The sequence below is a fragment of the Gavialis gangeticus genome, unplaced genomic scaffold, assembly GCF_001723915.1.
Source record: "Gavialis gangeticus isolate Ggan-Ray unplaced genomic scaffold, GavGan_comp1, whole genome shotgun sequence".
NCBI lineage: Eukaryota > Metazoa > Chordata > Crocodylia > Gavialidae > Gavialis > Gavialis gangeticus.
The window spans coordinates 19,013,420-19,029,473 of NW_017729000.1; positions in this window are offsets into that span (position 1 = coordinate 19,013,420).

The window sequence follows — 16,054 nt, forward strand, 5'->3', positions numbered from 1 at the left end:
TGTCACTTTTGAAAACAGGATTATGGGGTACAGTCACAAAAGCTATCTTTTTTAATGTGTTTAGATGCCTTACAATGTGGACTGGCACCTACTGGAATTTTCAAAACTGCCTGCACACCTACAGACAGATCCTATTTCACCTATAAGCCATCTAAGTAGCATTGAAGCACTAGTTAAGTGTGTAAGAGCAATCTTATAGTACTCCGCTCACCTTCCTGAAACAACATTAATACAAAGGTGGGTACGGGGGTAGGTCCTCCTCCTCCTCGTCCTCTCTACCTTGTATGGCTTAGTCTTAAGGCTATGATAAAGCCTTGTTACAAAAGCATATGTATTACCAGTTTTTCAGGACTCAAGTGTGGCATCATGCTTAAAGGCAAAGGCTTTTATCAGTATTGCATTTGCAGAGTCCCGGCAAAGCCACTCTAAGGACACCTTCTACTGCCACTCTCCAGACCTCTGCCTACCACATACTTGAAAGTAGCCAGTGATGATGCCCCAGTGACGATGCCCTGCTTCCCCATCTCATTTCCAAGTGCAGAGTGGGTGAGTAGGAGCACAGGTGGGGTGTGTTCAAAGGAATTAGGGATGTAATATAGACACACTCAAAAATGCAGACACACTCTGCGTGTTCCTTAAACACCTAATATGTGGAATAAGTTCACTCCCCAAATCCTACTGATTTCAATGCAAGTTAAGGGCCTTGGCTGCTTCTGAAAAAGCCAATGGGCTCCTATCTCCCATCTTTAAGTTCCTATCTTTAAGATCCCTAACCGTTAGACTCTGGAAAAATCTCCGCCGTGTTTACTTAGGCACCTAATTCCCTGTGCAAGTTTGAAATCTTTGGCCTGAATCCCTATGTCCCCAGCACGTCTTCTAAGTTACATCCCATGACACCAAACTTTGGGACAGAGCATCCACACCTGAGGATAGGCTGGTGATCCAGGCTGACTTGGATAGGCTCAAAAAGTGGGCAGATACAAACCTGATGACATTCAATACCAACAAACGCAAGGTACTCCACCTTGGGGAAAAAAACCCGCAGCACGCTTATAGGCTCGGCAGTGCTACGCTGGCTAGCACCACAGCCGAAAGAGACTTGGGGGTCATGATTGACCACAAGATGAACATGAGCCACCAATGTGATGTTGCAGCTGGTAAAGCAAACCAAACTCTGGCTTGCATCCATAGATGCTTCTCAAGTAAATCTCAGGATGTCATCCTCCCGCTGTACTTGGCCTCGGTGAGGCCACAGTGGAGTACTGCATTCAATTCTGGGCTCCACAATTCAGGAAGGATGTGGAGAAGCTTGAAAGAGTCCAGAAGAGAGCCACGTGCATGACTAGAGGTCAAGAGAACAGGCCTTATAAAGAGAGGCTGAGAGCCATGGGACTCTTCAGCATGGAAAAGCGCATGCTCAGGGGTGATCTGGTGGCAGCCTGTAAGTACATCGGGGTGCGCATCAGAATCTGGGGGAATGCCTGTTCAGCAGAGAGCCCCAAGGGATGACAAGGTCCAATTGTCACAAACTCCTCCAAGACTGTTTTAAGCTGGACTTAAGGAAAAATTTCTTTACTGTCTGAGCCCCCAAGGCCTGAAATAGGCTCCCTCCAGAGGTGGTGCAAGCACCTACTCCGCAGTCCTTTAAGAAGTATTTGGACGCTTATCTTGCTGAGATCCTTTGACACCAGGTGACTTCCTGCCCTTGGGGCAGGAGGCTGGATTCAATGATCTCCTGAGGTCCCTTCCAGCCCTAATGTCTATGAACTGTATATGAGCACTTGACCCCCTTTTGTAAAGATTGCCTGAGATGATATCTGATGAATTCACCAAAGGAAAGAACAAAATCCCAAGTAATAATTAGCTATCCAGGATATGGCCCAGCATAATATGCGAAGTGTGCTACCGCTTTAAGGAATCAAATATTTGATACTTGAGGCATAAAGAAAAAGACATTTCTTGACATTTGAAACACTTTATATTTCAGACGTCTAGCATCTGGCAATAAAAAAAAAAAATCAGTGGAAATTTACAGCCTCTTCACTACAAAGACAGTAATACTGACCCAAGATTACACTGATGTCCCCTCAAATGCCAGCAACATTTAAAACATTTTCTGTTTACCAGGTAACAAGGAGTGTGATTTTTTTAACGCTGTACTCAGAACACATTTTGCATTTTGATAGTGATGTTTCTTTTTTATCAACCCTCTATAATTGGCTTCTTTTAAAGTGAGGATAATTTAGTTTTCTTCCAAAATCAATCCTGGCTATCCTTTCTCTCTTCTCAAATATAAAAGAACTTTTTTGGAAAGAAGATGCAACATTTACTTTCAGCCACCCACCCACATTATGAAATCGGTTTTCTGAATAATACAAAAAACAGTGGCAATCTACTGGACCCATTTCAATCTGGACTGCATTTCTCCTGGTAATGCAAAATGTATCATGTTGGCAGATAAAGGGGTTTGGCGAGTTGTGTGTTTAAATCAGTTGTTTTTTTTGTCTGGTTTCCTGTGGTTTTGTGCCTCTGAACTAACCAAGTGAGGCAGATTTATTTGTTTGTGAATAGGATTGGGTGAAATGTTATTTGTGAACATTTTAGTCACTTTATAAAGCCATCAACAACCCATGGTTAGAAACTAAAGAAGACAAATTCCAATTGAAAATGAGGCGCACTTTTAAGAGAGGGCAGTTAACCAGCCTACAAAGGGAAGTTGTAGATTTCCCATCAATTTGTACCTTAACATCAAGGGAGATGACTTTCTGAAAGATATGCTTGAGCCAGATATGAGTTACTGGGCACAGTTTGTAAGTAGGTAAGTAGGTAGAATTCAAGGAATAATCACCTACAAGTCAGACTGATGATCTGATCTTATGGTTTCTTGTAACTTTAAACTCTATGGCCACATCCAGACACACGTGGACATTTGGTTCCCTGGGGAGAACCAGTGGCAGTGCACCTTGTGCTGCCGCTAGTTGCCCCAGGAAACGCCAATGCCACCCATGCTCTGGCACATGACAAGTTACCCCAGATGGTTAAGGGAGGCTGGGGTCAGCAGCATTATCTGGTGTCCTGCAGGCCTCCCACAGCTGCAGCAGTAGCGATCCTGCCATGCGGAGCCTGGCGGGCAGCAGAGAGCAACTCTGGCTGGCCAGGTTCTGGCTCTGGGTGGTGCATGCTGCTGTCACGTGTGCCACTCTCCTTTTAGTTTCCATGAGCTTTTTTCACCCTTGTATATCCAGGGGTCAAAAAACCCCTCCAGGCTGCTCCCTTGCAGCACAGAGAATGACTGAACATGTGGTATGTGGCACCACAGACATGCCTGCAGCGCCACATACCGCACGGCCGTGCTCATTTGGATGCAGCCTATGACTCCACAAAAACTCATGCACCAAGTACATTTGGCTGTAAAAGGGTCATCTCTCTGACACTTTACAAATATTTCCATGTCTACCTACCATGTCATATAATACAGCAGTCAAGTCAGCTTCGGTTCAGGCTGTGTACACACGATACAAATAGGTGACAGTCCAGGGGCCAGATATTGATCTCAATGACTGGTATAAACCTGAATGCCAAGATGGGTTTGTTTGATTTTTTTATATGGATGTCTAAAGTGAGCTTCCTACATTCACATTCAAGCATCTAAAGAAGTGACCTGATTTCTGTGGTAGGTGCTAGTCATTTTGGAAAACTAGGCTACTTATTTAAGAGATGAAGTAAAGGTCTGACAACCTGATTTGAGGACCTCATCTTTAAAAAAACCTCAGCAGATTTCTTTACTATTGCTTTACTTCACAGTAACATCAGTGTAACTGAAACCAGAATGTAGCCACTACAGCATATCTTCCCAACACGCTTATAACCAACGTATCCTGTCAGCCCAGCCAATTTCCAGCAACAATACAGACAAGGTGCCCCTGACACAATAATATGCGTAGTACACTATCTCTATTCCCATGGATGTGTATAGGTTCTCAGTAAAATACAGTATATACTAGAGCACTAAGTGGCTAGATGCGGCACACACTCAACATGGAGCAAAAGTACAAGTCACAGGCCCAGATTTCTACGTGTATACCTCACTTGTTCTTAATCAGCTATTCTACTCCCCTGCATCTGTTTAGTATTTCAGTACTTCAGATGTCTACACTGCTGATCCAAGAGCAGGTTTCTATGAAGCATCTGACACTAAGCTCAGGTACAGACATTGCACTTGTACCAGTATACCAGTCTATACCTAAACCAGAACAGAAGTTTTGGCACACATTGACTGGTTTAAAAATGGTGGCACCCAGTCTAAGATTTCACCCCCTCCAGTCCCCCACCAAAGAGTGAATGTGTGTTCTGTTCGCTACCGATCTAACCTGTGCCGCTTACAGAAAATCACATAACTCACAGCAATTCTGCCTTGGGCTTCTTGAATGTCTGTACCTAGCCTAAAAGGAAAACAGTGAATGGCTGCAATTTTACAGTGGCTACATCCTTTCTTTATCAAATGTCATAATTTAGTTGCTGAGGCACACTTAGTCCATTCTGCTAAATCACCATAGTGGAGTCTTAATTACCTCTGTATTGAAAGCACTTCCATGCTTTATGGTGTTATTTAAATCCAAAGGAGAGTACTCGGTCCGTGACTCTAATGGGGGTCCTGCCTAAGTAAAGATTGCAAGATTTGGCTCTGAGCAATTAAAACCCTCTAAGGACACAAATTGGTCACCAGGTTGTTTAAAACATTGAGCAGAGTAGACACTTTAATCATTAAACTTGACAGGCTGTATTGAACTAGCCATGTTTGCAGTTGGCATGTCTTTTGTCTTTCAAAAAAGTACTTCATGTTATAAAGAAGGGGGAAAAACAATTTAGCATTAGGAAGAAAGTCAGTCAACATCCAATTAACAGCTAATGGATAGCAGAATGAACATTGCACAATGATTAATTTTCTTATCGTATATAAAGGCTGAGGGAAAGACAGAACTTTTGCTCCTTTAAAACAAGCACGGTTTTTATATGCGAAAGCTAATAGCAAAGAACATCGGTACTGAGGAATGGGTTATGTGGCTATTCCTTTGGCTTTTAGCTTACTGAAGATCCAGCCCTGTGACAACACAAAAATATATTCCCACTTCAGACTTGGTGCTGTGAATAGAGCAGGTTTTACAGGTCTTCTCCCTCAGGAAAGGCTGATAATGTTAGGCTACTACGAGAGCCTGCCCAGTCGTCCTCATCCCATATTTTGAGGTGTCAGTGTGTACTCTTCCCTGGCCCCATTGTAGTCAAGTCAGTCCTAAAGCCGCTGCAATCGCTGGGGCACCTGAGATGCCGTAACAACCCTCCTCCACTCTGCCCGGTGTTTGGCCCGCTTTGTGCACTCTGCCAGTTGAAGCCCCTTCAAGTCCTCATACAGGTTTCCCTCGATTTATGTGGATTCTATTTATGTGACTTTGCTCTGATACGATGACCCTTTCTATACCAGAAATTCATTATATGCAAGGTAAATTCACTCTTATGTGATCCGCATAGGCATGTTGCCCTTCCCCCAAGCAGATAAGTCTATGAGGGGCCGTGAGTTGAGGGGAGGGGTTAGGAGAGAGGAAAGGGCCCTGCTCACCCCAGCCCCTGCTGCAGTAGCCCCCGGAGCAGCCTGCAGCCAGCAGCCTGCAGCCACTGGGCTGCACCATGCCCTGAACCCCCGAGGCTCTTCTTCCCCCTGGGCACCATGTCCTGAATCCCCCAGTGCAGCACAACCCAGCGGTTGCAAGCAGGCAGCATCCGCCATTCCCAGGGCTGCAGCAGAGGTGGGTGGCAGCTTGCAGCAGGACGGGAGCAGGCTGGGGCCAGCGACCGCTGCAGACTGGGGCCGGCAGCAGCACTAGGCTTGTTCCCGGCATTCAGGGTGGGCCACAGCAATAGGAGGGGGGCTGCTGCCACCCCAAAATTCACCATAGCCCCCCTCAGCACCACCGAGAACAAGGAAGAGCCCCAACCTGGTCTCATCCCACTGCAGGCTGCCACCTGCCCCTGCTGCAGTCCCAGGAGCGGTGGATGCTGCTGGCTTGCAGCCTCTGGGCTGCACCGTGCTGGGGGGGGGGAGTGGAGCCCTGGGGGGTTCGGGACACGGTGCACCCCAGTGGCTGCAGGCAGCTGCCGCTCTCGGGGCCACGGCAGCAGGGGCTGCGGTGAGTGAAGAGAAGTGGAGCAGTGGGGTGAGTGGGGAGAAGTGGGGTGAGTGGGGCTGCCGCCTGGCCCTCCATTGCACCCTGCATTATGGTTTTGGTGAAGGTGTCCAGCCTTCTTGTTATGTGTCCAAACCATTGCGGCTTCTTTCATTGCACAACCTCCACAAACAATTTGTAGGTTCCAGTTTCTTGACTGATTTGCTGTTGTAGCTCAGCATAAAATCCCAGTGTACAAATTCAGTATGAAAAAGAAGGAGAGATTCTAACCAAGTGAGGATGTCCAAGCTCTTGTGTGTCCCATGCTGCTCGGAAACAAAAATCCAGAGTGATCAAGTGGACTAAAACCCAAATGATGTAGGTTTTACTCCTCGCTCTGCCACTAACCAGCTGTGTCATCTTGCACAAGTATCTACCTCTGTCTGTCTTTGCTTCCCTACCAAATCTCTTTCTGCCTGGTCTAAGATTGGAGGCGCCCAGGGTCTCTTCTCACAATATAGTTTTGCAGCACATGGCCCCCTGAGGCCTTGAGGTACTACTGTCATACAAATAATAAAATAAGAAGTGCTAGGAAAGAAAAAAGGTGCATGGTGTGAGTGGTATTATTGCCTTCTATCTATTGTCATCAGGAAATGGTCCCTGGGGCACTGCTGGTATTTAAAAAGAGCCAACGTGTTGTATCCTACACTGAGTCTGGAATCAAGTCAGGTAACAATGAAAATGAATCTTGTCCCTAGCAAACGATCTAATCTGCTTTCTGAACAAACAGTTTGAAGTAGACACACAAAGACACGGGACCCTATACTTGGCACAGGAAACGGAGAGAACATACTTCTGCCATTTTGCTGGGGAGACTAGAAGTAGGAAAAGAGCCTATCTCAATGATTTTCATTTAGTGTTAAATCTACTTAGCGCAGTGAGGCTGAAAACATGATATGGGTTTTTCCTCTCATCCACATTCCCTGGAGAGGAAGAGTTCTTCAAGACTTTAAAGGTAACTAGAAACTCAGTTTTCCCCAAGGCCCAGTTACAACTCCAAATAAGGTAACCGATTAATATTGAAACATGTAAGTGTGCTAAATCTTGACATTCTTGGTGAAATGTTTGCATCATTAGCCAGACAAACAAGAAATGGAATTCGTCAAACAAGAAATAAACAAAAATACATCTCTGCGAGCTGGGAATATGCATCGCTTTAAGCCGTTGGTCATCACTTAGACTGCTGCAAAGCTATCGTGGATGTAATTAATTTGTATACTTCAGAGCTGTCAGCCCATCAGAATGAAAATGAGCTTTGGGGCTGAAGAGGGCAAACTTCCAGATTTGTTTTACTGTAAACAGCAAAACCACTACTATATCAGGTATCCAAAACACTGAATGAATAATAACAGCAATAACAACATTAAGTATTGGACAGCACTTCTTTAAATTCATTGTGTCAGGCAAACTTGGTATAAAATTGATTTTTATTCCATCTCCATGGTGTTTCATCTTTTCTTCTGTTTCCAGTTCCCCTCCTACACTCCACCTCTCTTCTGCTGTATGACGCAGTCTTTGTTTTCCCCAGACTAATTTTTTGTAATTTTTTATGCTTTTCAACATTTCCTTTTTCACTAAATCTATTTTTTCACAGCCCCATTCTTCACTACCTTAGTCTTTTGCTCTGTCCTAGTCCCATACCCTTCCCATCCTCTTTTTTGCCTGCTATTGCAATTCTTCACTTCCTGAATCTCACTGATTTTTCCCTTATCTCACCCCAATTCCCGCCCCCCTTCCCCCCAGTCACTTTTCCACAGAAATGGGAAATTACCTCATCTGGCATCAGAACACTTTTCTATTTATCCAGTACTGTATACTATAGATGAGGGTGAACTGGACATCTCTGCTTCTTTCCAGCATTGGAGAGGGGTATGGCTTGCAGTCTCCAACTTCATTAAAGAATTTCAAAAAGTCCAAAGGAAGGTAGTATCACAATTCAAATCAGAATGAGCTGCATAGCCCAGATAAATGCACACACAGACTTTATAGCTTTTGGGAGCTGTCATCAGGACAGAAAGAATGGCCATATATACAAAATATCAGATGCTGAAGCTCTATTGATTCCCTGAAACAGAAAAAATGATCCATCCAGGAAATGTGTTTCAGTCAAGCAGTTAAATACAAATCTCAAGGAAGACAATTTTCCTGGGACAGTGGCACCAGAATATATGCCTTTGTTTCTTTGTTTGCCATTTCTGAGGACATTAAAAAAGTGTCTCTGAATAATTTTACCGACATGCACACAAAACCTATGCAAAACCTTCAGCAGCTAATCATTTCGTACTGTATGCCTGTTACTTAGTGAGGGGTTTCTCCTTGTCTGATTAGAATTGCAAACTCAGTTTTGCAAAACACCTACAGAAGCAGCAGCACTGAATCCAGTAGGATTAAAAAATTACTCACACAAATAAGGCTTTCCAGGATCAGGCCCTACATTTGTTTTCATCCCTCTGTACTGAACTCCAAACATACATCTTACAAAACAGGAGCATCCTACATTGTCTGGCACCCTTAGCAGGCTAGATTCAGAGCTGGACAAGTCAACGGACGGCCCAGAGCACAGAGAGAAGAGATGAATGCAGATGGCACAGCTCTAGTTACTTGACCAGAGCTATAATAACTGACGGCAGTTGAGGACCTGCACCATAAATTCTGGGATAGCCTTGAAGCCGTTTTAACATCCATCAGATTCCCTCCTGGTTCTTGGCATGCCAGGTGAGCCAGAGGCAGAAGGCTTTGGTCACTCCCCACCTCATGCTCTCCCACCAGTAGGCAGGAAAAAATCCCTGGAGGTTGCTCAAGAGCCGTTTACATTGCCAGAGCTAAGGAAAGCAGCCATAGCAGGGAGGCAGCATCTGACTCGCAGAGTTTATATTTATCAGTCATTCAGGAATGAGGAATGCTTCACCAATCAGATTTTCCCCTTTTTATTTTTAAAAATGTGGTCTTGGTATATGTGGTCAGGCTCCCTGAAGTCTGCCTTTCCAGTATTCTTAGCTTATCACCACATGGAGTATTTGGCTTAATCCACTATACAGGTAGCTTACTTTATTCATAGAAATGTATTAAGAGAATGAACCATCTTTTACAAATGGGCATTTTTTAAAAATGTGTAGATAATGTCACTTCCCACCACCTGAATTCAAGTTGTGCGGTCAAATATATTCCACCGCACGTGGCTCACCATGCTTAGCAAAAATGAGACAAGCCGTCTTCTACAGTTCTGCCAATTTGTTTCACATCAAAATTACCCCAGACTTGATAACTGCTTTGCAGGACTAACAAATTCCTCTGGCTACCCAGAGTTGTAACATCCTCAAGCGCTTGAGCAAACATCTGGAATATACAAATTAGATTTTGTTTTTAAAAACATACTGTGACAACCAATTACATGCTAACAATAGGTTGGTTGCAGTTCAAAAAAAATCCACATCAACAGTCTGTTCCTATTTAAATGATTTTCATCCAAGGAACTGTTCAATTTTTCTCATAGAATAAAATGTGTAATTTTTCTCTGGATAAGGAGAATTGTGCATATGTCACAGCAAAGAGGGGGACATCTCAGAAACCTTTTACGGAGCTCATGCTGGTCCTTCCAAGTCCCATCCAAACGTCAGTGGGTAACATTTAAGTCACCTGCACATGTTTACAAGTAAATAGACTAGACGGTAGGAATCATCTGGCCCAGTGAAAAAGGACAGGGACAGCTGACAATGAATGTAACAAGTGAAGAAAAGGTGGCTCTAAACATGGCAAAATATAGCCCTGAGAACCACGAGACTGGTATTTTTAGTGAAAGGGAGTTTCAGGTTATGTTAAGCAGGAAAAAGCACATGACAAGAAAGCAGCTTTAAATGTGAAGCAATTCCCCTTGATCACAGGCAGGCAATGGAAATACAGTTGGCCGTTCCATCAGAAACCCAAAGGTTATGCATTCATTCTTTTGAGCTGTTCCCACATCGAGTCTTGAAGCACACCCACATGCTTTAAAATATTCTTTGCATCCACCCAGGGATAGACCCTGCTTATTCCCTCCCACTACCACACACACAGACCCTGGATCAGATTCATGCACAGGCCCAGGGGCTCCTGCCAATCAGGGGCCCCCTTGGAAAAATTCAGAGGGGAGGCTAACTGCGTGCCAGGGATAAGCCATGACCAGCTTCCTTCCTGTAGGCGCTGCGGCACCAAAGTATGCCAGAACCAAGTCGAGGCAGAGGTGGAGCTGATGGGCCCACCCTGGGCTGCAGGTAGCGCTACAGGAAGAGACAGTCACAGCACAGGTACGTGGTCAGGGGCCTGGGGGTGCTGCCCAGTGCACACCCCTACCTGGCAGCCCTGCAGCTGGGGCAGCGGTTGTGTGGGGACAGCCTCCTCGCTTGGTGCCAGGTTCTCATGGCCGCACGCCATCTGCAGCGCTGGCAAGGCTCCACGGGCAGACAGATGAGCACGGCTCTCTGGGCCAGCCTGGGGCAGGGCTGGGGGGGAGCCAGCAGCCCCTGGCAACGGCTGCCTGTGCCCAGCAGACCCAACTTCTCTGAGATCAGGGTTGGGATCGGGCAGACCTGCTCCAGGACCAACACCCGTGGGTGCACGGAGCTGCAAGTGGAGAGCTATGTGCTCCACGACAACTACTCCCAGGCCACCAAGCACCATGACATCGGTGAGCCCCTGGCCCAGCCATGGCTGCAGGGCTCCTCTTTCCCCGCCAGCCACGCAGGGCACCCAATGCCTCCTCTGGATACATTCATGTTTCTAATGGGGCATAGAGGGCCTCCAATTTTCGGTTTGCCCAAGGCCCCAGTAAATCTTAACCCACCACTGCACACACCTCCCCACACACATTCACACTTCTGCAGACACTCCTAGATGCAAACAAATTTGGCCCCAGCCCCAAAAGTTTGGCCTGTCATGCAGTTTCCTGAGCTGGGAAGTGGGGTTGAGGAGGAATAGGCAGAATGTGAAAAGCCCACTCAGGGGGCTATGGACCTCAGCAAGTGAGATAAACAGTACATGATATACTGATTCATCAGCCCTATTGTCCTACAATGTAAGAACTGGTGTTACCCAAGGAGAGAAGTCAGGCTTTGTTACACATTCACTCAGGCATCTCAAGGAGCTCTTAACCCCTAGACTATCCACACATTAAGACATGTAACTAGTTTTAAGCATCCTTTAGGCATTTTAAAGTTATGCCACTCCAGGGCAGATTTATCTCTGATTTGTATTACCCAGCTCATGTGCCACAAATGTGTGGCCACTCCCCAGAGATAGGCCACCCAAGTTTCAGTCCGTCAGCATCCCAGGGTGCAGTGAGAGCCCTGCTAGCCAGCCTGCTAGTGGCAAATCACAGCTCAGGACAGTCAGAGAAGGTTTTTAGCCTTAAGGTGTGACTGCTCTAAACTTGAACTAACACTGACCAACGTTTGCAAAGCTTAAAGCTCAATGTGTAACAAGGCTCTTTGAGAGCTACCGCTGACATTCCTACTACTTTATGCAGCTGGAATGGAAGGAGGACGAGAAGAGGTAAACTTCCTTTTCCAGCCCTCAAAGGACTTCCCTAAGCCAAGCTCAGCTAATTGTACAAGGGGAAGAGTTTCCAAATCTCTAAGGGGTGTTAGTGGGACACCCGCTATATACCAGCCACTCAAACGATGTGAGTAAACAGATGCCAGTTGCAATGTTTTCAGAGTGCCATTAGACACACATTAAACAAGTTTCCTTGATTAGCTTTTTCAAGCTAAGAGAGCCTTTAAAATAGATTTGCCCTTCAAACCATTGTCTTTCTACAATCAAACCCCCACCACATTTGTAGCACTGCCCATAAAAGTATCCTGTGGGTAAGGACCCAAATCTGATCATTGCCTGAATTTTGTACCTGGACAGTCCAAGGGTTAGGTTAGAAAATTGATAGGATTGTCACAAAATACTCTGATTATGACAGTGCATAGGTAGGAGGTATCAGTTCTCTCATAAAGCTGCCATCATAAAGAACAAGTCCAGCTTTGGGTAAGAAAGAGCAAGTATGTTTCCTCCAGTCAACACAGTGAAGTCCATTTGCTCCTTTATCTATTTAGGTATCCCATTGATTTGAGAAGCAAACTTCTCAAGAATGGATTTAGTCTCTTTGGGCATTTATAGTCTCTTTGGGCAGGGGGGTGCTTTAATTAGCACAGCTCCAAGAGCTGTGCTAATTAAAGCGCCTGGAGCATCATGTGTATTATCATCTCCGTGCTGAAAAATGGCGGTGGGGATGCCTTAACTAAAGCTCATCGAATGAGCTTTAGTTAAAGCGACCCCACTGCTGTTTTTCAGCAAGGGGATGCTGATACCCATGACGCTGATACATGTGATGCTGGAGTCTGCTGGAGTGTGGCAATGACAGCACATTGAAGCAACCTCTCTGCACATGTATAGAAGCCCTTTGTGTGACCTTCAGAGCCCATGGTGATTCTAGAAGACTTATACACTACCAAACACATGCATGGTATCTTGCAAGTAAATTAGGTTCTATCCCCTGTAGCAGAAGGATCAGTCTTACTGGGGAAATAATCCCCACACATCCACACCCAGTTCACATGCATTAACCCCTGAAGGCAATGAGGATGCACTTGGGGTGCTCTAGAACAGCACATTTGAGTATAGCAAAAATTCAGGTCTTGAGACCTGAAAATGATCAAGGACTACTCCCATTTCTGGGCTGCTGCATACAAAAATAAGGAGTGTGTAGGTAAGGCTTGTTTCTTTGGCAAGGGACTGAACACTCTGCTGCTGCAATGCAGACATAACCTAAGTTGATCACTTCGATGCTTCTAAAAAATGTACTCGAGACATAAATTAGAGTGCAACTGGGAATGGGGAAAGGGGAAATGTGGGACAAAAGTAAAACATCATGAGATATGTGTAGTATTATATATGGAAAGTTAATTCCTCTTAGGATTTATTAAAATAAATGTAGTAAAGGTCATGAAGGCCAGCACAGATGACAGACCAATCTTGAAGCAAACAGGCTGGGCAGGACAACTAGTCTTAGAAACATTTTGTAAACAGAACAAAAAACATGCATTTCTGCCGAAAGCTGGCATCCACTATTCACCTAGCAGAGATAAACATGTCAGAAATTAGATGAGAAAAGGACTCTAATTGAAATGCTGATATTTTAACTACAGAAGAGCAGTCATGACGCTATGGTTAAGCATTAAATACTGATTGTCTCCATTTGCAATTTACTTTTGTTATTCTTCACCTCTCTCAGACCCAATTTATAGTTCTTCTACATTTTTTTTTCTCAGACCCAATTTATAGTTCTATATTTTTTAATCTACCCAGTGAAACAGTTATGGATTAAGCTTCTTCAGAAAGTATTCTGAAAAGAGACGGTATTCACATTATTTCCCCCCTCTTGCTATTTAGTTAAGATAGATCTAATTTCCTATCTCTATACAGCAAAACGTTAAGCTTGTGTTTAAATTTAAACACAACATTTTTTTTACCCTCAAAAGTGCCTCTGGGAGTTAGGAGCGTAAGTCATACTTTCAAGAATGACTTTAGACGCACAGGACTCAAGTGGGGTATGAACATGCAGACAGACAGCTACTGTGGAGCACTTGGCATGCATTAAAACCCTGATCTTTCTTGTCTCCTGGTAAACTGTTCATGTAAGCCAGATCCTAAGTCAGGGCTGTCCAACTTCTAAGTGGCAGGGGGGCTGAAGGTCCCCACAGACCACTCCAGCAGGGGCTGCACGCTTGCAGGCCACACCATAGGGAGCCATAGTCTGTGGACACCCTCCTCTCCCCTCTCCCCTGCACCCCAGGATCTCCCTCAGCTCCCCCAGCCATGCCACTCTGCACTGCCCCACTCCCAGGGGCTAGGGGCAGGCAGCAAAAAGCAGAAGGGAGGGGAAGCCCAGACTCCAGCTGCTGTTGCAGTGGCCAAGCAGGAGCTCAGGGGCTGCACCGTAACCCCTCCCAGGCCCCATGCAGGCTGCCAGTTAGGGCCCTATTACACCTTACACTGCACAAACACTGATGAGTGTTAGTGACAGCTCAAGCTTGGAGCAGGTGAACGTTGAGGCCAGCAAGGGCCTTGAGGACTAAAAGGTAAGAATCTCCCCTCTCCCATTCTAGGTTTCCTCCCTGCCCCTGCCCCTGCCCCTGCCCCCAGGGTTTTCCCCGCCTCTCCCCACCCAGGCATTACTTGCTTGGTGAACCTGCCTACCTGGCCGCTGCTGCTGCCACCAGGCTGCTGCTTTTCTGGCCCAGAGAACAGCTGCAGCCCGGCAGACAAGTCAACCCTTCCCTGCCTGCTCCCCCAAAACAAGCAGTTGCAGGGCAGTCACAAGTAAACAGAGATGGAGGGGCCATGGAGGCATTGAGCAGGGATCTGGGGTGCTGGGGAGGGAAGGGGACGAGTGGGCCCAATCCAAACAGGTGTGTGGGGGGGTGTTTACACTAAGGTGTAGCCTAGACTAGAGTAACTACACCTTAATGTAAGATGAGCTAGATGACATGGATCACAGATAATCCTGCCCTGGAGTGGTGCAATTTTGAGGTGCATAACCTGTTTCAGGTGTTGATGTGCATGCTCTAAAACCAGTGCTTAAAATCAGTTTAAGGTGTTACTGTGCAGGCAATTCAGGGGTCAAGAGCTCCAGGAGGCACCCAAAATTACCATGCAGCAAAACTATTAGACAACCCTGTCCTAAGTCACTCAAAATTAGGAACTGTTGGCTTCACTGAGACTTAAGTATATGCACCAGTTTGTCATCAGTTTGTGCAGTGTATAATACACAGGTGGCCTGTGCAGTGCTTCCTCAGAATATATGTATATTTTTAAAAAGCTGTTGGGGGTTCATTTAAACACAAATAAGCATAGTCCAGTGTTGATGCAACATCCTCTGTAATGCAATGTTCAAACAATTGTTTTATCAAGCTAGGTAAGACCTGATAGCTAACGGATCATTTGGATATAAAACATAAAAATCTGTGGTTCCTAAATCACTCACGGGCCACCTGTAGTTCATAAAACGATGGGAAATGATCCACAACTGGCAAATGCTTACATATCACACTAGCTCCCACATGCTTTTACAGTTTTTTCAATTGGTAAGAGAACATGGACTAAAAAACCCTTTTAAAGCCCTGGACTAGATTATTTGAACTTCTAATAAAAATGTATCTATTGTGAGATGCAAATATTTTTCCTGAAATAACCCACAGGGATTATATTAAATGAATTTCCCAAAGATATTTAAAAATATTTTAAAATGGAGAAAAAAATAATACTACGGCCTTTGACACCCTCCAAATCTCTAGCTTCAAAATATGCTTCAATACAGCAGACAGTGCTTTTGCTGTGCCAACCAAAAACAATATATATTTAGGTGCAATCCATGGGTTCTCATTCCTGTTCTATCAACCGTTACCTGTAAAAATATTGAGAGATTAATATTTATGCCACTTACTGCGAATCTTTTTTTTGTATTCGTACATACACTTATTGAAATGTGACCTTTCATTCAGATCCACACCCCTCTCATTTATAACAGCCTTGCCCAAATAACTTATCCATTGGATTCCTTTTTCTATTGAACTCACTCAACAGAAGCCTTGGGGACTTCATACGCCTGGCTGAGAAGAACTCCTTTGATCTCCAAGTGACCAACAATTTTGCTCATCAGAGAAAGCAGAGGTAGTCATGGTGACAAAACAATTCAACCTGTCTAGCAAGAGACACAATATCCATGAAGCTCATTAGTGCAGAAATGGTAGCAATGGACTGATTTAAAGTTATTGTAACACTTGTCATAAAAAAAAAAAAAAAAAAAAAAAATC